Raw genomic sequence first — 23,803 nt, forward strand, 5'->3', positions numbered from 1 at the left:
GTGATCTGGGCGGTCTTGCATCCACAGGACCAGCCTCGCTGAGCAGCTGGACTTGTGGTCTCTCTCAGCTCCAAAGCCTGGGCATCTGAGAGCTCAAAGCTGAGAATCGTTTCTTGGGTGGGGTGAGGTGTTGCTGCCCTGGGCTGTTTTTTGCACTTGGCCGGGGAGAGTAAGCGCGGGGTACCAGAAAGCCAGAAGCTCTGGCCAAACATCCCTAGGATTCGAGGTGGTGGTACCCCAGCGAGGTAGGCAAGGGCTGGGCTCCGGGGCGCGCCTGATGGCTGGGAGGGAGAGGCAGGGTGGCGGGGCCGGGGCAGCGCGCCAGTTTCCTCTCTGATTAATGATGCTCGCGCTGCCGCGCGCGTGGCTCATGCGCTTTGTCTCCAGCCCAGGGGTGGCGAGAGCAGTGGGGATGGCAGCGCCCGGCGCACAGAGCAAGTGCCGGCTGCGCTCAATCCTTGGCTTTGCGTGGTGGCGCAGCGACCGGGCATCACCAGGCGTCCCCTCAGGGCCAGCTTCCTCCGTGGAGGGGTCGGGAGCACGGGTCTTGGGCAGGAGCTATGGGGTGGGGTGGGGGGAGAGTATGTGCAATGCTTTCGGTGCTCTTGGTGCCCGCCCGGCTGGACGCGTCTTCGGCCAGCGGGAGGAGCTGGGCGCTGCCTGGGAGCCTAGCCAGCCATGTGGGAGGGCATGGCCGGGCGGGGCGGTCAGGGGGCCCCACCGAGGCTGCTGACTCCGGCGGGACTGCAAGAGTGACCGGCAGGTGGACGCACTCAGCCAGAGAGATCGAAATCCTGCGAGCGAGAGAGAGAGAGAGGAGAGAGAGAGAGAGAGAGAGAGAGAGAGAGAGAGAGAGAGAGAGAGAGAGAGAGAGAGAGATTCAGTGGGCAGAGAGAAGGAGAGGGAGAGGGAGGGACAGGGACAGACAGCCCCGCGCACTCGCTCCCTGCAGTCACCTCCTCCCACCCGACCTGGGGAAGTGGCCGGAGCGCAAAGTAGCAAAGTAGCAGAGACCTGCGGGCTCCAACGACAAGTCGCCTGGTCTCCCCCCACCCTCCGCATTGCTTGTGGGACCTCAGGTCGCAGAGGGGCGGACAGATCAGTGCAAGGACTGGCTGCAGGAGACGGTGGCTACTCCCGAGAGAGAGGAAAGGAGCAAAGCCTGGACACCACCCCCAACCCCTTTCTTGAAGCAGACTGACTGACAGACAGGCAAATAGTCGGACAGGAGCTCAGCAGCCTGGGGTGACAACAGGCTCTCTTGCAGCGACGACCTCCAAGCGTCCGGAGCGACGGGCGAGCGTCCGACAGCCGCAGCCACACGTTCCCCAGCAGCGCTGTGCCTGGGCAGCGCGAGGACCCCTGACTCCAAGCCGAGGGCTCCTTTTGCTAGCAGTTAAATAAATCGACCAAACAGCAAAGGCAAGCCACAAACCAAACTGACCCAACCAAAGCATTCACTGAGAAACAATAATTATTCACAAAAGCCCCAAACGAAATCCAGTCAGTCAAGGCACCTGGACGCTGTGTCACTCCACTGTTCCTTCAGGTAAAGAGCCAAGTCTTCCGACGTGAGCATCGCAAGCCTTTTGTGTCTCGCTGTTGGGGCTTTCTGCTTCTGCCGCCCACCCCCACCCCCTTTTTTCTTTCTACCATCTATCTGTGTTTTCCCTTTGACCTGTTTGTCGTTTCTGTGTTGTTTATCTTGTTTCTGTGTCTCGGCCGAAAGCATGGGTGGACTCCCCTTCCCCCAAAGCAGGCAAAAATTGAAATCTGGGAAGGGAATTGAAAGGGACGAGGCTTTCTGTAACAGAAGTTTCCAATAATTTCATATGGGTTTTATGGTGCCAAGTTTGGACATTCTCTTGATTCAGTTGAAAAAGAATGTCGAGAAAATGGAAACTTGTCACTTTCCTCAGTTACCACAGAGGTCCTAGGTCCCAAGAGGCCAAAGAAGGGAGGGGGAGGATGGTAATATTTTTGTTTTATTTTGTAAAATCTTGAAGTCATTTTCATGACAGCCTCCGGTGTAACGTTAGATGTCTCGGGTGATAAATGTGGTAGTAGGATTGGATCTGTATCAGGCAAGTGTTTTAAAAAGTTTCTTCTTCGGAAGAGAAATTATATGGCTTAGGATTGATGTCACCGATGTGTTAAGTTCGAAGCTTGGTCACCTTCTCCAGACGCAGACTAAGACTGGAGCATAAGTTTAAATTAAAAAAAAAAAAAAAAAAAAAAAAAAACACAGAGGAAGGTAATGTCATGGCAGGATGGGAGGCACAAGGTGAGGCTGCTAGAAATAATGTCCCTGAGAACATGTTACAGATGGAAACCGTCATTTTGCTGTCTGCCTTCTCAAAGGACACAGCTTCTGGAAGTAAGAATGACAGTCTCTAAAATGGAAATGAATCTGTATTTTTTTTTTCAAAATTTGCTCCAATGCAGAATGAATCTAGACTGTGCCCACCCCTTCCTCATCTGCCTTGGAACACAACTCTGCTGCTCACTGCTTTAAGTAAGCAGAGAGGGCAGGCAGGAAGGCAGGAAGATCCTTGTTTGCTTGTATATTTTTTTAATTCTGTGAAAGTGAGAAAGCCTTCTATGTGTTCTTCAGCACGAGTAGACCCTCTCCTCCTTCAAGATTGTGTTACCATAGGGCTTGATGTCTGACTAGCGTTTTAGCTAATGTCATTTTCACGAAAGACAGTCATTTGGAAGTCACGGGAGCTGGTTATGCTCCCTTCAAATAGCAGAGTGATCTTAACAGGAGAGACCCTGTCTTCGGGGTTATGTAGCTCTTCAAGGTATGTAACTGCGTGCCTTTGATTCTCAGTGTCATTTGTCCACATCTTCTTTTGCTTTTTAATCGCTTTGACTGGAGGGCTATTTTTATAGTTTTCTAGAGAATAAATGTAGATGTCTTTTTAAAGTGATCCATGTTTTCATTCCAAAAAATTGAGAAAAGAACCTCTCTTGCTTGTCTCTCTTGCTTGTCTGGGCTAATATGATTTGGTTTCAATGTAATTTTAAATGTATTGCTTTAGATCATAGTATTTTACTATGTCTTAGTTTCTTCTCTCTGAGTATAATTTATGTCATCCAAATGATAAAGTAACTATTCCTCTCACTGGATGCTTATTTAATAATACTTTGGGTGAAGCATATGTAAAGAAACTTATGCAGCTCTGGGGAATAGTATTAGATTTCTTGGTGACTGAATTTCATTCATTACATGGTGATTTCTTTTTGCTGATAATTCCGTTCAGACCCAGACGTGCGTGTGTGTGTGTGTGTGTGTGTGTGTGTGTGTGCGTGTGTGTGTGTGTGTGTGTGTGTGTGTGTGTGTGTGTGTGTGTGTGTGTGATTAGATTTGCACATTGCCAATCCCGCAGTGACTGCTTGTCATAGATCCCAGTTGAGTGTGGTTACCTTGAGAACTATAGCAATCGCCCTGTTAGAGTATGCTGCCCTGAGGAGTTCTTTGCAGTCTGTGTTTAATGCTGTTTAGCGAAGAAGTAGGCATCTCACTCTGCAATGAAAGGAGCACAAGAAAAGACAGAGCCCCGTGCTGCTGTGGAGACTGCAGAGCAGAGGGAAATGGAAAGGTAACACAGGCTGCAGAGGTGGTCTTTTGAATCAGGTCCTTATATCTTATCAATGGGAATTGATTGCTTTGGGTGAAAGAATTCTCTCTGAATAGCTGGTTAGATGTTCCTTCAATGTCTTTGCTGGTTCTTAGAAAGAAGACTCAATAATTCGAGTTTCTTAAAACTTGGGAGGAGATGCTAACTGGGGACTTCCTGTGTGTCTACTATTTTTAATATAGGCTGTGAGAATGTTGGGTAATGAATGCAGAAATAATTTCAAATTCCTGAATCATTGTTCTGCTGTGGCAGATGGGTTGGACCTTACAAAACATTCTGAGATTCAAAGAACTACCACCATCTTCAGATGGTGGTGGCAATCTGAATTTCTGCCACGGGAATTTTGGGTTGATTTTTCTGTCATGAACTTGAAACTTTGCTCCAGAGCTAAAGGAATCTGGAGGTTTTAGATGGACTTGGTGGAATAGTTGTGTTATTTTTTTCCCTTTAACTTTGGAGGAAATCTCCCTCATTTATCTTTCTAAAGACTGCATATCTTAAAATGTCTCTGAGGTAGCACTGATTGCCTTTAGAATATTATTCTTGAGGGCCAAATATCTTCACGTAATAGCGTGTAAGATACAAGAAAACATCTGTCTGCATTGCCGGCATCTCCACGGAACACCCATCTTCAGGGACAAGGTGGGGATGTTCAATCAGAAAGGTATCTTGCTCGTTTTCGTATTAACAGCAATCATCGGGCCACTCCCCCACCCCCAGGGTGAAGCTCATCAGACTAAACACTTAAGTAGTTTCAAAATTAATAAACATAAGAGAACATGAGCAGCTTATGTGAAATGGGGAGCTAAAGTCATATCATTTTGTATCAATGCCTCTATGAGAACTCAAAAAGTTGATGTGGATATGACCAAGTTTAAAATGAAGTAAACACCTAAGAAGAATATTTGCATGGAGATACTGTAAAATCTTTTGTCCTTTTTGTTCATTTGTCCTCCAACATGCTATTTCTAGAGGGGGAAGTCAACCACATTGGTTGTTAATATTTCCCTCATGACTCTGCCTTTCTCTAGCTTCTCAAGTCTGAGGGCATTCGCATCTGAATTCAAAGTGCATTTTTTTTCCTTTGGACAAGATAATGATAAGCTTCATGAACAGAGATGGGAATGAGTCAGCTTCTGAAGATAGAAAGTAGCCAGGAGCTGGTAGCCAGACATGGATACTGTGGGGAATTCTTTTAGAATGGGGAGATATTTCAAAGTCCATAGGGCTGGACACTGAAATTTCACTATTTGTTTGCCAGTCAGTGTCATTTGAATCTGGTCTCTCACAAGATTAGTCACGAATGGGGCACCTAACACTGTGGCTGCCGTGGAGAGCCATTTTCTCCGGGGGTAAGTACTGGCACCATTTTACCTGGGTCCTTCATTTAGGGAAGCTGTGAGTCTCCTGGTCACGGAAGGGACTTGGCTTCCATAACAAGGCAGCTGGTTACCGGGGAGATCTTCAGCATACCTTCAGTGATGTCCTATTTGTAAAGCATCCACTTCTTCCCTTAAGACAAAGGATCTTAAGAATTGCTTAATCCAGAGGTTCCAAGTGTCTGTGGGTTTTGCTTTTTAATATTGTTCACTCCACCACCTTGTATTAAATATGAAAACCACTTCTTAAATACTATGATATGCCTACGCTTACGGATTATGAAATGCAAGAAAAACTGAGGCAACACAGTCTAGACTGTGTATGACTAAACTTATTTGTATTTTTGCTTCTAAGTTCTGAGTTTCTTTTAAGATATTTTTATGGTAAGTTCTTAAAAATCAATTCTTTTCAGTGCTAGGTCTGATCTTAGATTAATTTGGATCATGTTGGATTACTGCTAACCATAGATATAGAAGTTTTTATTATGTATGTTTACATCATAGACGTCTCATGTCTGTAAAGATGCAATATGAACTGAGATATTACGTAAATCACTGTGTACTTACTAAGATTGACAAAGAATAAATTCCCTAAGTATCAAGCTCATGCAACAGTTTTTAATGTTGACAAGGTTGTTATGCTATGGCCTTCTCCCAATCCCCTCACACCTAGAGATTTTTTTTAGTATATCAAATGCCTTCATAGCGTCTTGAGTATGTCCTTGCTGGGGCATATCTCTGTGATAAAAAAAAGAGAACAGAAACAAGGCAAGAAATGAATTGAAGCAATTGCACAGAACAATTGAAGAGTTGGGGGGGGGACAAAAAGGTGTTGGCTCGACTATATGGTGTTTATTGACTTTCTGCATTCAGACTTGGTCCTTAGCTTCATGCTTCACTGCTGATTCTCCTCCTCCTCCTCCTCCTCCTCCTCCTCCTCCTCCTCCTCCTCCTCCCCCTCCTCCTCCTCCTTCTTCTTCTTCTCCTTCTTCTTCTCCTTCTTCTCCTTCGTCTTCTTCTCTGCCAGCATAGATCCCAGCACTGCCAGCAGGTGGGAAGAATGTTATCCACTATCAGTGGTCACAATAGATTGATGCTTTAAATTCCATCCTATGGAAATCTCTTCTGGCAGTGTTACACATAACCACAACTTAATGCATACAACAATATGACAAGGTGTTTATGTTCTGTATAATCAAAATGAGGGATCAAATGGTCAATGTAACTTAATGAAACCTGATCACTTACACAAGGAGGATCTCATTCAAGGCATATATTTATAATTGTTCCCCAGTCATAAATTCGTATCACATTTTAAAATACTACCATCACTCCCTTTACTTAACAACAGATAATCATTCACTTTTTCTCCAGGTAAGGAGAGACACAATTGTCTCTTTTATAAACAGGCCTTCTAGCACATTCTCAACTTTCATATGACTTCAAGATGATACATGCAGTTTTCAAATTAAAAATAATTACGGTGATATACAAATTATTACAGTTGTGCTAATGTTAAAGTCAATAGCCCCTTGTGTGATGTTAGTTTAATGGTAACGGTAACAACATGCAAAATTTAGTTCTACTTTAAAAGAGGAGTCAAGACTTTTAAGGAGACAACAGTGACATCATTTTAAATTTCAAATATTTTGGCAAATTTTGTAGAGTTTTACTTAACACCATGGGCTATATTTTGGTGCAGAGACACATAATCTACTGAAGTATCAAATCATCTCTTTATAGCTGTTTCCTAGAGACCATGTGACTAAGCTTATCTACTTTCATGAGTCCAACTGATTCCTTCCTCAGTGCCCCCATCATCCACGTTAGTGCTGGAGTTCCTAATAATCTGCACTCATTTCCTCCAGGTCACTGGTTGCTTGTTTATTATACACTAAATACAGTACATAGATGCAGAAATCATACAACAAGCAAGGGAGGTGGGTTTCTGATACTTAGCGAACTCCCTTCATATTGACTAGATAACAACCCTCACTTTAGAACACCCCAGCATAAAAGGCCTTTCAATGAAAAGGAACATAAACCCGTTCATCCTGGCATTTTGATTTAGTTGGCATTAAGAATCACCATAAGGGAGGGGCTGGAGAGTTGGCTCACTGGCTAAGAGCACTTGCTGTTCTTGCAGAGGATCTGAGATCTGTTCCCAGGAACCACCTGGTGGCTCACAACCATCCAATGATAGATAAGGCATGTGGTGCACATGCACGCATACAGTCAAACAATCAAACAAAAATAAATGAATAAATAAATTTAATAGTAATTTAAAACACTGTGATAGGAATCAACATATGCAAGCTAAAATATTCCCAGTACAACTTGGAACATTAATTTCTAAAAGGTCTTTTTTTTCCTCCCAGTTTAAATAAATTATCTTTTTCACTAGTTCCTTAGGTGGTAAAGAAACCTTTCATACACTCAGCATTTCAGAGTGTCTTCAGAAGAGTTCCTCAACGTTACCGCAACTTAGAAAACTCTAGAAAAATCTAGATAAAGACCACCGAATTTAAAGAAGGGACAGGTTAATTCATTGGCACTCAAAGGTTAGTCTTGATCCTTTAATTTTTTTTTATTTGCCTATAATGGGCTCAACTGGAAAATTAAAGACTGTCAAATGATTCCCATGTCTCTAAAAGCACAGTCAAAAGTCTCACAGGACGTTCTAGCATTTATTTGTGGGGAAAAGGCAGTGAATGGCGTTCCTGGCTCATGTTTTGTCTGTCAGGAAATGTAATTTCAGTAGGAATTCCAGTGCTGCTGTGATGGCACAATGACATCATCAGCCGAGAAGAAAACAAGAAAGAGCAAATTCAAGCACGCAGCAGAATTAAAACCTCCACAGCACTTATGTTAGCGGCACACCTCCTCTCTAAAACAAATGGTTAACTGGGTTTGTAGCTGGGAAATGGTGCACATACATTAGTTAATTAATTAATTAGTTAGTTAATTAATTAATTAATTAGAAAATAAGTCTGTGCAGTTTATCATCAGGTCCTGACTCTAAACCAGTATGGTACAAAGTCAAAATTGGTGCTGAATTCCCCCAAACGAATTGTGAGACTTCCACGGGGGAATGGCTGAGCCAACACCAGCACCTTGTGTTACCTGGTGTGTTTGTGTTCTGTCTACTATAAGTTATTTACCTGGGCTGCAGTCAGCAGATTTTTTGGAAGCCAGGATCTCCACGGCAAAGAGTTGATCTATTTTTTTTCTTTTCTTCTTTTTCTTTTTTTTTCCAATCCTGGTTTTCACATATTCGTTAAGAATATTCTGGAAACATCCAGCAATGCAGTGCTGATCAAGCTTCCAAAGCAAACTGTGAAACTCCCGCTTGTACCAGAATGTCATGTGTGTTGTAAGGAACGGCATGTTTAGTCTCACAGTGGTTGCTGTCTCCTAGATCGATAAATAACTTCCTGTTAGGAACTCTCTTCAGCATCAGGATGTCATCAGGAGAGTAGAAATGATGTACCGGTTCATGTATCACAAAATGTTTAGGCTTAGTGAGTTGAGTCAGCCAGGGAGGGTCTCTGTCTCCAAGGCTAATAATCCAGGTTCAATCCCCGGGACCCACATATGGAAGGGGAGAAGTGACTCCTGCAAGGTAGCTTCTGAAGGCCGCTCACACTCAGTGGCTTGGTGCGCGCACACACACACACACACACACACACACACATACATACATGCACACACGCATACACACATGCACACACACATACACACACACACACACACACGCACACACACATGCGCACACACGCACACATATACCCATACACAGATACACATACACACACACATACACACACACATACATACATACACACACACACACACGCACACAGACACACATACGCACACATGCACACACACATGCACACACACACACACACACATGCACACATACACACACACACACACACACGCACACATACACACACACACGCACGCACAACACAACACACTAAGAAGATGAATTTAAGCATTTCTAAAACAAATTATACATCTCCCAGAGCACTGGTATAATTATCCTCCTACAAGTAACTTTTATATCTGTGTGGTCAAATGCGAGGCAGGAAGTCAGAAGCAAAAATACTTTGACCTTAAGTGGAGTCTGGGATTGAAACTAGGGTTAGAACCAGTGGAGAGGATGTGCACCCAGGGAGGATAGGACCTCATGTGACAAGAGCAAGGAACAGTTAGGGGAGAGGAAGGACTGTTCTCCCCAGGAGGAGTCTGTGGCCTCCCTCAGATTCTGTGAACATAATTTGCATTGGGATCAAAGGATCAGGGAAATAAAGCCTATCTTTTGCACAGCAAACCTCAGTTCTCCACCCTAAGTACAGAGCTGCTCACCTGAGTGAGAATATGGCCTAGATGCCTGGCTTCTTCCCTACAGTACATAACCTGCTCTGGGGACCCCAGCTCAGTTAACCTGTGCAGTAGCACTCTGATCTTAATCATCTGCTAGTTATATGACTAGTAACTTAGTTAACTACTTACTTTTTCTGATCTCCATTTAGAAGGTGGAATTGACCTTCCAGCACTAACCACCCCTGAGATGGACAGTGCACCACTAAAATGAAGTCTTCATCCTCCCTCTCATATAGAAAGGTTAGACACAGATTTACTTCATTACATAAACAAAACACAGTTCTCTTAGCTATTTTATTTTATTTTATTTTATTTTATTTTTAATGTGTTTGCTTGTTTTTCCTGTTAAGTGTGTCTCTGTAGGACATGCATGCCTGGTGCCTGCAGAGGTCAGAAGGTGTGACACATCCCCTGGAACTCTGAGCTTCCTCCCACATGGGTTCTGGAAATTGGAATTGTACCCAGGTTCTCCAGTAGAACAACCAATGCTCTCAATCTAACACAGCTCCATTTAGGAAAAACAGAGAAACAAAAAACAAGAACAACAAAAAACCCAAAGCTTAAAAAAAAAAAAAGCTAGGGTTTGGTACTGTAATTAATAATCATTATTAATTAACAACAAGTACTTTTTCTTTTTTATTGTTTTTATTTTTTAATTTTTTTTTTATTTTTCAGACTGGGTCTTGGTACGTACCACAGACTAACCTAGAATGCATGATCTTCATGACTTCCAGATGCTGAAACTGTAAACATGTCACTATGCCCAACTGCCAAATATAAATGCCAGTTTCAGTATTTAAAATCAATGAAGAGCTTCATTCTTTGTGTCTAAGACTTATCAAAGACCAAGGTAGTGACTAAATCTCAGGGGTGCTGATTGGAAAAAGAGCACAGTACTTCCTAAGACCCTATCTTCTCTCCGTCCCTAAGGGAAGGGATGTCTGCCCAAGAGTTCTCCAATCAGGCCGTTGTACTTGTCTCATTTCTACCATCTAAAACGGACGGCCCGCTTTTCAGATCTTTGAACCAGTGATGGTTAGAATAACTCCGTGAAGGAATAACTTTGCAGAAGCCAGGTAGGGGGAGCCACTCAACAAGAGTTCGGATGGCAGGGGAGATTAAAACAAAAAATCAATTTTCTAACCCAGGACAAAGAGCAAGTGAGTTTGGGGGCTTCCGAGGAGACGCTCCTGTTTTTCTCCCAGGTTCCGGCTTCCGGCTTCCTCTCTCTTACACTCCTTTGCGCGCAGGGCAGCAGAGCTGGCCTCTCTGATCCTGAAGTGTCTGCGGATAATTTTGTTCCGTGAGTCAGCACCCTGGGCTGCAGGTATGCCTGAGGAGGAAGGCCACGGCTGTCAGGATGAGGGATCCCACTTATTTCCCCTCACAGGAAACAGAGAACCACAAGAGGTCCTCAGTATAGAAGAATGTGGGCTGCACCCAGCAGCAAATGCATCCGATAATTGCATTGTGCTTTCTAGTGTAATTTGAATATCGTCCTTTTTTTTTTTCTGGGGAAATAGCACCATCACTTTTAGCCAACGAACATTCTCAGAGGCCTGGGGGCACTCTCACAAACCTTACCTTTTACAAGATTTTCTGGGAAACAAATAAAAGAATTGCATGGATACACAGATGCATACAAAAACGTGTGTGTGTGTGTGTGTGTGTGTTCGTGTTAAAATCAACAAAACACACCCCAAAAGTTCCTTCCTCACATATTTTTCATAGTCTTCAGCAGTTTCAGGCTAGTATAGTGATTATTTGTGATTAGTTATTTAATCAAAGTTCACTGAATTAAAATTTGACCTTTGTTAGTATTGATTGGAGCTCATGTGCAGAGCTCCTACTCAGTATTACATGAAGTTTTACTTGTATTTCCTTCATGGAATTTCAGCTCGCACACCTGTGACAACTGTCTTTCTGAAAAAAGATCAACAAAGAGATGCCTTTAAATATAACACTGTAACCACACTCAAGACTTTTCTTTTGCCCTTTCTTTCCCTATTTCAGGAAGCAGGTAGGAATTCTGAGACATCACAAAGCCCCTTCCTTGCCGGCCTGCGTCAACCTAATGATTGCTGACCTGCATGGGAGGGAGTTACGGTTAATACTCCTCGCTCAGCCAAGTGTTGGGAGGCGATGAGGCAAAAGTGGGCACATGGTTTTGAATTCTTGGCTCAAGGTGCTGGAGATATCTGGCCTTTCCGGGATCTATGCTTATGAAGGGATTGTGTCTGACTTGGGGGTCGGGGAGGGTCAATCCAAGGACTAAGCAGGTAAGAGGCCAGCTCAGGGGTGGAGAACAGAGAGTTCTAGCACACCAGGACTTCCTCAGGCAAGACCACTTTTCCTAAACTCCAGAAAAGTTGATAGCTCCCTGTCTCTTAGGAAGAGGATAGACTTAACATGGCTTAAATGGCAAAGGATGTAAGCCTCCCCCAGGCCACTGATGACTGATGGACTCTCAGCTGTAAGGGCAATTTTGAGATAGATAAATACATAGATGACAGATAGATACACATGCGATAGATAGATGGTTACGTAGATACATAGATTGTAGATATAATCACATAGATTTTCATATAATTCATGAATATATACATATATACATATCTAATATATAGATATATATGAATATATCAAATTAAATTGTAGGTTGCTCTAAAAGAGAGATAGGGAAAAAATGGAGCCATAAAAATTGTCTGACTGTTCTTAATAGATGAGAGCTTGCTGTCTGTAGTTAAAAAGCAGTGGAATTAGATACAGTTCTAGGGAGCCCTTAGTTCCTAGGGAGTGGTCTAACCTGCAGGTTACCTGCCAAGCACAGCTATTGCATCAGATAATTACATTGTATTTTGTAATATAGTGTGTATGTTGGACATTCCTTCTTTTGTATTTGTGTGTATGTGTTCACACATGTGTGTGCTGGTATGTGTTGAAGGAGAGACTGACATTAGCATGTCTTATTTTTTGAGACAGGGTCTCGCTCTCTCTCTCTCTCTCTCTCTCTCTCTCTCTCTCTCTCTCTCTCTCTCTCCCTCCCTCCTTTCCTCCCTCTCCCTCTCTCCCTCTCCCTGTCCCTCTCTCTCCCTCTCCCTGTCCCCCTCTCCCTCTCCCTCTCTCTACCTCTCTCTCTCCCTCTCCCTCTCCCTCCCTCTCCCTTCCTCCTCCCTCTCCCTCTCCCTCCCTTTCCCTTCCTCCTCCCACTCCCTCTCTCTCCCTCCTTCTCCCTCTCCCTCCCTCCCCCTTCCTCCTCCCTCTCCCTCCCTCTCCCTCTCCTCTCCCTCCCTCTCCCCCCTCTCTCTTCCCCCCCTTCTTCCTCCCCCCCCAGCCTGGCACTCCCAGATTCAAGTACACTGGCTAGCCATCCAGCTCCTAAAGACTCCCAGTCCATCTAACCCAGCGATGTGGTTGCAGGTCCATGCCTGCAGGTCAGCTCTTTTCTGACATCTGAGGACCTCAGGCTTACTCACCACATCTCACAAAGGTACCCATGCTGTGCAGCGAGTTACCAGCTCACCCATTTGCCTGGCTACCCCCCACCCCAAGGACCCCCTTCTTTTATTTTAAATGCAATTCTTTCCATTGATAGAAACCTTGCAAGCAAAAGTGCACCTTGTGAAATGATTATCTGGGTAGGACTTTAAGGTGAACCTTTATTGACTCCAGGCTCATAGGATCAATGAAAGGTAACGACCATGGATGCTGAAACAAAGCATGCCGATGTGAGACTCAGGATATCCGCACTGGAACTGAGCTCTGGGCTCATTGGTTCATGGCCAAGTATCTTATCCCACAATATCACACTGGGGGGGGGAGCTATTTAAGGGGGTACCTATAAAGCAATCCATGATATCTAAGGTCTCTTTTTGTTTATAATTTCTGTGATTCAATGGCACACTTGTTGTAATAACCGTGGGTCTGTTTTTATACTGTAATGTTCATGAATTTTTATTATAGATTTTCCCTTCGGGCTTGAGAGCAAGCGCGGGTCTGGGAAATAGAGCGAGAGTTTAGACTGATGCGCTTATCAAGATTATTCAGTGAAGAAATGGGGGGGGGGTGTTGAGGGAGGGATGGAGTCCCAAGAACCAGACTCAGATCCCACTCTGCCAGCACAAGTTCATTCCTTGAGTGTTCTGCATTGGTGTCTTCATTTCTAGAGCACGACTGCACTAAGAACTAACGGCCAAATGTTCTTCCCAGTGATGAGTTTAATTTTTTCCCTTGTCCTCCTCATATCTTCATGCTTTGCCTGGGTGCTTCCATCACGCCGAGCACAGCCACACTGCACATGGTAGCAGAGACACCTGTAAAAAGAGGTCTGGGTGAGAATGATTCAGAATTCCCGACCCACACAGAATTCCACACAGCATTTCATTACCTGCTAACCTGACTCATCTCCGAGGTGAGACCATGTCTTTTTGCTAATTTACAAAGGAAGTTACCCAGGCCTCCTCCCAGACTCCTCCTATGATAACACTTTAGTACCCTCTCAGGGGTGATTTAGATCACTATCTAAAGAACCAGAAATCAATTCAAAGGAAACAGTCCATAGATTTCTGACTCGTGCTGTGGCAGAGAAAACCCATGAATCTATCTGGCACATGTCATTTGTAAAATCAAATTCATCTATTGGATACAGCCAGACAAGGGAGCTCTAAAGTAATTTACATTTTTCCTAAAATCACAAGAAAACATGACCTCATTGTGTTAACCTTGCTGTGCAAGTCTGATGGTTTACGATCAGAAGTGATTGCTTGTTTCACTGGTGATTGATTAGAGCTTTGGGTCTAAGCAGGGATCAGCTGCCTTGCTGGTTTTGCCAGGGTCTGCGCAGCTTGGAGAGCCAGCCCTGTACATGCAGATCTGTGTCTGATGGTGTATTTTAATGTGTATACATGAACTTACATATAGACTATGGAATCAACAGAAAGCCCATGACATTGATGGAAGAATACTAGGGAAGACAAAAAAGAAAGAGAAAAAAAAAAGAATTTTTTTTTTCTGAAGTGGTTAGGGAAGCTACCTGTGGTCATTTGTAGTGGCAACTACACTTACTTCTGCATCAATGAGTTCATGTGTTTGTGTGTGTGTGTGTATACATACATATATATATGGACACGATATATATACACACAATATATATATATTGGACATATATATCTCCAATGTGGAGAACCAAAACCTCTGTAGGTTGTTTGCATTGCTTACTAAGGCCACATGAACAAAGACAAGTAAAATTCTTTCTTTCTCTCTCTCTCTCTCTCTGTGTGTGTGTGTGTGTGTGTGTGTGTGTGTGTGTGTGTATGTGTGTGTGTGTTCATGATGTCCAAACTGCCCTGCCTTCTGTTAGGGATCACACAAAGCTAGTGTCTCTGGTGTGACACACACACACACACACACAAGACTGTTTTATTTCTTCAATGATTTTTCTTTGTGAGAGGAACTATACTATATTATGTAATTGCTGTTTTTTAAAAAACCTACAAACACTTAAGTGGTATAGTCTCAAAGGAGTGGTTGAAAATCCCAGAGTCAAAGAAGATTATATAATGAAATTCTGGTGGGAAAAGAAGGCATAGGAGGCAGGTATAGATGGGTAGTCTTTTGCGGTGAGTGTGGCTGCTGCCCTGGGTGTGTGTACTGTCTTATACCACTGTTCCTAGTTTTAACTGTGCTCCTGCCAAGGTTCCCCTGAGGTCAAGGACAGGTAGTCTCAGGCCCTCCTCTTTCTTACCTTCCCAGTAGGCCATGGGGAGCTTGGGGTGTCCTTAATGAATCTCACATATAAAAATTCCCCATGTAATTAGAAACACAATCTCCACCCCTGGTGTTTTGGGTTTTTTTTTGTTTTGTGTTTTCTATTCATTGACTGTGAAAAGAAGCCACTGTGTAGCTACACTTGCAGAGCATGTTCAAGGCCACATTTGATTCCATCCCAGCACCACACAAAAGAGGAGGAAAAAGGAAAACCCAGAAAGATGGGAGAACTCGGAGGACAATGGAAGTTTGGTTTGTTGTTCTAAATATTATAATATAAATAGTATATTCTATTTATAATATAAATATTATAAAAGAAAGAGCGGCCAGAATCTTGTTTTTGAAGAGGGCCAGCAATAGATATTATATAATTGCAAAAAGTAATAATGAAGGCCGGGGCAAAGGCTCCTGCACTACACATTTCAACTCACCCTACAGATTAACTTGACTCAGGCTCTGGTTTAGGGACCCAACAGTTTGTACTTAAAACACCAAAATACCCACAGAGTAAGGGTTTATAGAAAAATATGAACTTTTCAGGGAAAAATGAGCAAATATTAAAAATGAGTTATTTTGTAGGTGCGTAGAAAGTAGAGAGTAAAATTGAAAGAAAAAGAACCTTTTCATCTTTCTCCCCCTGATGGGTTCTCCTGCTTGAGACTTTCAAGCCCCCTGCTGTAAGATCTCAGTTTTTGGTTCTTTATGGTGCCGGTGAATTGCCTCCTAGTCTTTAGATGTACATTCTAATCAATCCCTCCCCCCAGTTAGAGAAAAGTGCTGAACTGCTCACATCTGACCTGCCTTCCATCCCCTGCAGGACTACTGTTAACAGGAAGAGGAATTTGTTTTTAATCCAGTGCCAGCATGGATGGATGTATTTTATTGACAGTGGGGATGAAGTTACCCACTTCAGATTAGCACCTTGTCCCAGCATTATCCTCCAGGACACATAAATGAGCATTAGCCAGCCTGGTCCCTGGGCGCCAACCAGTCCCCCTAACCCCTGGGATGCATGTGTTTGGGCCGAGCTTCAGCTTTCTGCCTGTCTTTGGTACAGGGCAACGGTTACTCTGCAGATTTGGCACAGGGTGGCCGTTGCTCTGCAGATGTTCAGGATCGACGGGGTACCTCTCTCTCTCCCCTCCTTCAACTCTCAGGAGTCAGTTTCTCAGACAAAGGAAGTGGCGAGGCTAAACAGAAGGTGCAGCGTGACCCTGAAATAGAAGTTAAGTAAAATAGGTCCAGCAAACCTGTTCATCAAGAATTTGTGAAAGGCAGCAGGCTTTATTAAAATATTCTAACAGGGAAAATTAGAGACAGTGATTAACTTTTTTGCTAATGAGGTGTTAGATCTTATTTCTTGACCTGAAGCAATGGAACAACTCACATAATCTTATTTATTTTTCTCACTCAAAAAAGCAGAAGAAATACAGAACTGTAGAAATATTCATCAAGGGTAAATAGATTTATTTTTCTCTCAATATATTTTAGAAGATATATAGAAAACACATTGCTTCATGTTTTGTTTGGTCTTTTTTTTTTTTTTTTTTTTTTTGCATTTGTCTGCTTCACCATAGGCATTAGCTTACCATAAGTATCAACCCAATACCAGAAGGTCAATTTAATTTTAACGATACTTTTTGAAAAGAGTAGAGAAAAATCAACAAATATGCCTACACTGCTAAACATATATATTTCTATGTTGATAGGTACCATGCATACATAACTATATAAACTGCATATAAACTAATAAGTAGAATTTATTTATATACCTGTATAAATTTGGATCCTCATTCTACTATGAACATATTAATCTCTGCTATTAAAGAGCCTGTGATAGAGTGAGCAAAGCTCACTGATTTTCTGTTCCTTTTGTATTTATTTATTCTACAACTAATGAAGAATATAAGTACCATTAAGCATAAGGTTACAGAACAGAATCAGGAAGGAAAGAGGATTTTCGTCTTTCTCTGGTTCCAAACCCTTAGCCCCAGTGAAGTAGAAAAACGAATAGAAGATGAATGAAGAGTTTCAAAATGCAGCTTAAAGATATGCATACATGCAATTTTTTATTTCATATCTCCACCCCAGGGATCACTGTGAACACCCTTCCCTGTCTTTCATGCTCACTGGTGAGCCAGGGGTGAGCATCTGTGAGCTACGCTCTTCCTTAAGTGAGTCCTAGTGCAATGGAACCACATGTGCCATTTCCAGGGGAAGTCTCAGACTGTAGCACTTTGTCTTCTGCCACACCCAGGAGAGTTCTTGCCCTAAGCATTTGTTCTCAAACCTGCACAAGCTCTGGCCAACAGGGTTTTATAAAATACAGAGCATTCTATCTCAGTAGGTTGGGTGGGACTCAGATCTGAATTTCTAACAAGATCCCAAACGATGCCCAAGTTAGTGGTCCATGAATCGCAAGTTGAGAACCAGTTACTGAAAAACTAGGCTTTCTTCACAGAACGCAGTATGCATAACCAATGGATGGCCATAATTTCACGGGCTGAAAAAATAGTAGTAATATAAAGTAAAAAAAGTAGTAATATAAAATTCTCTGGAACAGACCAGCTTCTAGGCTGGCATGATAGCTCATGCCTACAGTCCCAGCGGCATTTAAACAACACCTTCCAAAGAAACTAGTGCCCTTCTGAAATTACTATAGTATTTGAAGCCACCGGGGCCCCTAGAAATACCTGGAGAGTCAGGGCTCCCCAAGGGTTCAAAGTCCATTGTAACCAAAGCTATAATTACGGAATGTGGACACACAACTCCAGGGAGGATGAGTACATTTTTCTCAGCGAAAAACACAGTGGCTAAGACACGCACAGTGATAACTAGGTGAGACAGGGACCCCTGGTTCTTGTTTTCGAGGTGGAAACTGAGGCACAGAGGTTGCCTGATGAGTCCTGGATGTCTAACTCAAGATTTGAGACTAAAGCACAAGGCTATACTTTCTCTAGTTGAGGTTTTGCTTTCTCTGCATTTTTCTTCTGTGATGTAAGCCTCTATCCTTGTTAATACTCCCTCCTAGTTCACACGAGGTCCATGAGATCTGGGGGCACCTGCAAGCCCTTGTCCAGAACTGATCTGTTGAGGCACCAGGGAGAGTTTTTAGATCTTCCTGTTTGAAGCTGTTACACTGGAAGCTGTTGGGCCAGGTGGCTCTGCCTGTGTAACCTACCTATGTGGGCATAGCTACAGCTGTGGCAGGAGGAAACACCTGGTAACACAGGAAGGGGAGGGAGGGGCTCTCGAGTGGATGTCCTGAGATGCTCTCCTCTTGTATAGCCAGCAGGGCACTCTCTGCCATTCACAGCAGAAGCTTCTTGGGGGAGTAAAGAGTGTATTCCAGAGGAAGCTGGGCCAGGCACGTGCTGGTGACCTGGTAAGGCTGCTTCTCCCATTCCCATCTAGCAATCAGGCAGGACCTGAAGGTATGGGACAAGAAGGCCCAGCTATTTCTCTTTCACTGACAGGTCTGGTGGAACAGCTGAGTCAAAATGAGGCTGCTAGCCAGATGTTAGAGACTTTAGGTTCAAAGCAAACCAGTGGTTTCTATAATGCTTCAGTGAGCCTGATCCTCAGAGAGCTTCGGTCAATTCAGTCCTCAGAGATGGCTACGGACTGAGGTCAGCCCCCACCATAGAGTCTAACTTTTTAAAGTCTCCAGGCTCAATGGTCAAGGTAAGACACCAGACATTCTCAGAAAAGCCTTCCATAAGTACAGTTGCATTTGGGGGTCACAGGCTACATGGGCATTTGGTAGTAGCAGGTATTTGTGACTGAAAGGTTTCTTATTGTTAGCCCAGCTACAGGGGGACACAGATGTGTGTTTTAAGGGGTGTGTGACAGACAGTGCCATAAATGGAAAGCAATTACATGCATCTGGCTGTAGGTTGCAGAAATGACACTGATTACTAAGACTAGATGCATTTTGATGTGGCTTGATACCTTGCTGCAGTAAGTGACAGTGGCTCTGTGTGTGCCTATTGCGTTCATTTTGAGTAAACAGAACCCAAGTGGATACACGGAAGGGGGTAGTGTTGTAAAGCAATAGACAGAGCACGAATTTCTAGACCCAGATGAATGATGCCAGCTTCATTTGACCTTGGACAAGGACTCATCCGTTTTAATCTCAACAATTCCTTCCTTTTCTCTCCCTTCCCTACCTCCATCTTCCCCTCACCTCCCTCTCCTATTCCCATCTTCCTCCTATGTAGTTCTTTCCTTCCTACCCCCTTCTTTGCCATCAATTACATTCATTCATTCATTCATCATTCATTCATTCACTTACCAATTAATTTAGTTGTGCCATGATGCACTTGTGGAAGTCAAAAGACACCTTCCAGGAGTCAGTTCTAGCCTTCCCCCATGGGGGGTCCTGGGGATAGAACTCAGGTCATTAGGCTTAGCAGCAGGCATCTTTACCTACTGAGTCATCTGTTCAGCACCCCCCTCTCTTTTTGTGGTTGCTATTTTTACTTTATTCTTTTCTTCCTCCTTTTCCATTTCTCCTTCTTTATTATGTATAAGTAAGTTGTACCAAGCACGAAAACATTATATATAAAATGATCCTTTGGGCACTTGGCCCATGAAATATAAATGAAGCCACAATAGCTGTTATTTTTATGGGACATGTAAATGCTTCTGTGTTGGAGGTGAATCAAATAGAATGGCTCTGGGGTTGTGGCTACCACTCTCTAACACCAGCTTTGTGGTTCCCTTTACCACAGATCTGCAGCATCATTTCTTCTCAAGTAGGAAAAATGGACCCAAGTTTCTTTTCCTTACATCACCGAGTCTGGTGAAAAATAGAACTGACCTATTTAAGTTCAATTCCAGGATTTCCATAGAGGTAAATGCACATCTATCTATAACGGAGGACATGCTTTAAGGTGGCTGTGTCTAAGACAAGGTGTTTTTGGAACCAACCCATGGTCTTGGCTCTAGATGTGTGGCTGGTATGCTAAGTGCTGACTTTGGGGACTCTGCAGATGTTGGTCACAGTGTACATGCCGAGAAAATACCCAGCCAATCTTCTGCAGCTGGGAAGAGCAATTAGCAGCTCCGTGAATTAGGGTCTTGTTTATGACGCTGCCCAAGATAATCATCTGTTTGTTTTAACTAAGATGCTCTGTCTTCATCAGGCGAATCAGTTCTCATATTTTAATGATAAGGCCTTTGAATCTCACACTAGTGTTTGAATTTCATGGTGGGATCTCCAGCATAGCTTTCGTTTTTTCTCTTGATGACTCTGGAAATCAGCACACAATGTCCCTGTGTATTTTCCATTACTTCTCTTTCGTCTCAAACAGAAAGGGAAATGCCTGAGATCTGCAGCATGAATTCTTACTGAACACATCCATTTTAAAAAATACCTTACTTCATTTGGAATTCTAGTATGCATTTGTGTGTGCACGCTCAAGACACACACACACACACATGCACACACACACACACACATGCATACACACACATGCACACACACACATGCACACACACATACACACACACACACACACACACACACACGAATCAAATCCTTATGAGTCGTAGTCTTTTAGCACAGGTAACATACTCTAACTCATTCTGTATTCAGGCTCATTCTATATCCATCTGAGGTTTCTATTTATTTCACATAAAAATATCCCACTGGGGATGCAGCTCAGTCGGTAGAGGACATGTAGGAAGCCCTGGGATCTATCCCTGTAAACACCCTGTAAACTTGGCGTGGCAACCCCAACACTTGGGAGGTAGTGGTAGGAAGATCAGAAATTCAAGATCAACCCCAGTCTCAGATTGAAGGCCATTGTGCGGTATGTAAAACCCTCTTCTTTAAAAAAAAAAAAGTGATAGAGAAAGAAATGATGGAGGCAAATTAAAGAGTAATTAAGTAGTGGTCAATCTTCCTGACTTGCTATTGGGTCACAGCAAACTGATGCTCACTGACATACCAGGGACTTACTCATGGCCCCCTGTTTTCTCAGAGTTTACACAACAGAGCTCATCTGGGCTGAGAGTGAGAATTGATTATTATTTTCTCACTGAATACTTATTGGTCTTTGAAGAATAGGATCATTCATAGTCACAGCAAGTATTTATTGATGAGACTTAAAACTTATTTGGGGAAAACTTGGGTATAAGTCACTAGCTGACTGATGTCCACCATGCCAACAAAGGATTTCTTGTGTGAGTTAGTCCACATGTACCTGACAGATATTTCCTCTTTCGGGTTCTCCATTCACCAGTCGCAGCTCACAAGCTCAGATCAATTTCTTTTTTTAAAAAAAAATCCATCTTAGACTATGATAGTAAAATGTAAATACAAACACTGAATATTTAAACAAATGCAAAACCTTAATTTTTAGAAACATTAATTTCCTATGAGAGTCCGTGATCTTTTCACTCTGACACTCAGAGATCAGAAAGCATGGCTGCTGACCTGGGGAAGCCTATGACCTGCATGATTTAGGGACCCTGCCTTTCCCTGAGGAGAAGTGGAGATGTGTGGCCTGGTAGGAGCATTAGCGTGAACCCAGGGTATGCCAGAGGATTGTTAGAGAGGTGTCTCCTGACTCACTCTGTGGGTTAGCACCGGTTCAGAGCAGGTTGGCTGTCAGAGGGAGAAAGAGTTGTTAAGAGATGGGAGAAAACAGGAGCCTGGAGATGGATGGAATACAACTCTACCTGGTGCAGGGGCTCAATGCCTTCCCCCATAGCCCTGTACCCTCAGTCAGGACGCCCTTAGGGTCACCAAGATGCCTGCCTGCGTATAGACTCACTCATGTAAGAGAATAAAACAAGATTGCTGCATGACAGGTGTGCCTTGCTCCATCTGCTGGCACAGACAAGCATGAGACTCGTTGCCAGGGACAGAGCAGAGTCCTGCCAGGACAGGCCTCCTCGGCTTCGTTCTCCTGGGCTCAGGCTCTGAATCTTCCTCCCTAAACACAGCCTTTTCAGAGATATTTTCGAAGGAGACCATGAGTCCATCGCCCCCAAGCGAATCCCAAAGATTCTGTGAAACCTTTGGACTGAGGTAGCAGCTCTCATTCTCTCCAGGGGTCACAGGAGACTAGTCGATTCACACCTCTGCCAAAGAAGCATGGTGACATGTGTAACAGGTGGCAGGTCACCAGAGGACTTCCTGCTCTTGGCTTCACCTTGTTGGTGGCGTAGTCTCTCTCAGGAAGCCAGCTGCCTGAGCTCTGAAGGCTTCTCTCCCACAGACCCTAAGTTTGTGGCCCAGGTTTGACCTTTTTTCTCTTTTTTTTAAGCCACCTCAGATATAGAATGCAGCCTGTACACTCACCTCAGGATGGCTGCGCCAACTCTAAGTAAAGACCTAGGGCAGGAGATGCATGCTCGGACTCAGGTGTGGGAGGCAGAAGACTGGCAGCCACAGACACCTCAGTGTGTGATAACAAGTCACAGACTCTTAGATTCTAATTCTTGGTGGGATTCCAAAGGAGAATTTCTAACCCCTGACTAAGAGGATGCTGAGTAAGAGTTACTATTCATAATATTGGTTGCAAAAGGGATCCTGTGTTTGTGTGTTGGCTTGTTTGTTTGAAACATGGATTAGTTTGTTTTCCTTGAATGTTAGGAACTAATGATAAGGATTTATTTAGAATTATTTTCTACAATACTTATTGAAAAATACTTAGCAGACTTGTGTAATTATATGAAGCTAATTGCAATTTTTTTTAAAAAAGACTCATTTTTATTTTATGTGTGTAAGTATTTTGCATACATGTATGGATGCATCATGTGTGTGCCTGATACATGGAGGAGCCAGTAGAGGACATTAGATTCTTGGAACTGGAGTTACAGTGTCATGAGCTGCCTTATGGGTGCTAAGAATTAAACCCAGTGCTCATAGCCACCAAGCCATCTCCCCTGCTCCCCAGGGCACATTTCTTAAAGCAAGTGTGCCTTTTACAACAGTAGAACACTCACTAGGAGCTGATTTCATAATCCCTTTTCATTGTTCCACACATTATTGGGGTCTACGTACATAGATGTACTGAGGTATACATGGACTGGCTAGACAGTTAAAGCCAGGCTCTCCTCAGTTCAACTGAAAGACAAATGCAAGCCTTCTCAGTCTTGTAGAGCTTCAAGCACTGCCTCCAAACTGACACTTTCCTGTGAGCCCTTTACCGTGTTCAGGATGACCTTCACTGAGCTGTGCAGATGAGCAAGAGGACCCGTGGTGCTAAAATCTCAGAGCTCCTAGGGGTAGCCAAAAAGAGAAGGGCAGTAGTGAGTGTGGAAACAAAAAGAGTGGGAAGAGAAAGAGAATCCAGGTCCTTGGTACAGTGCAGTGGAGTTCCGCTCAGCACCCAGGATCGTGACATAGCGGATGCTATTGGAGCTATCCAGGCCATTTCTTTTAGGGAATACTGGGGTGGTTTTGTGCATACTTTTTATGGAATAGTGGAGCTTGGAATTACATTAATCTCTAATGACCCATTACAAATTTTAAAAATCAACTTTACATTTTGATACCTTGCTTCTTCCTGTGGATAACACATCTCTCAAGACAAAGGGTCACAGTTTTAGTACTTTTGAACTTATTAGTTGGGAAAGGTGTGTGGATAGACCAGTGTAGAATAGAAA

General features: G+C 43.4%; 1 protein-coding gene across 1 annotated transcript in view; it reads left to right on the plus strand.

Moving 5' to 3' along the window:
- Window positions 1-946: 946 nt before the first annotated feature.
- Arpp21 (cAMP regulated phosphoprotein 21) overlaps window positions 947-23,803 on the plus strand; it is a 162,304-nt gene continuing 139,447 nt past the window's right edge. Inside the window, exon 1 of the mRNA XM_052187090.1 lies at window positions 947-1,549. The gene's annotated coding sequence lies outside the window, so the exon portion shown is untranslated. The remainder of the gene's footprint in view (window positions 1,550-23,803) is intronic.

This window comes from Apodemus sylvaticus, chromosome 7 (assembly GCF_947179515.1).
Source record: "Apodemus sylvaticus chromosome 7, mApoSyl1.1, whole genome shotgun sequence".
NCBI classification, from domain to species: domain Eukaryota; kingdom Metazoa; phylum Chordata; class Mammalia; order Rodentia; family Muridae; genus Apodemus; species Apodemus sylvaticus.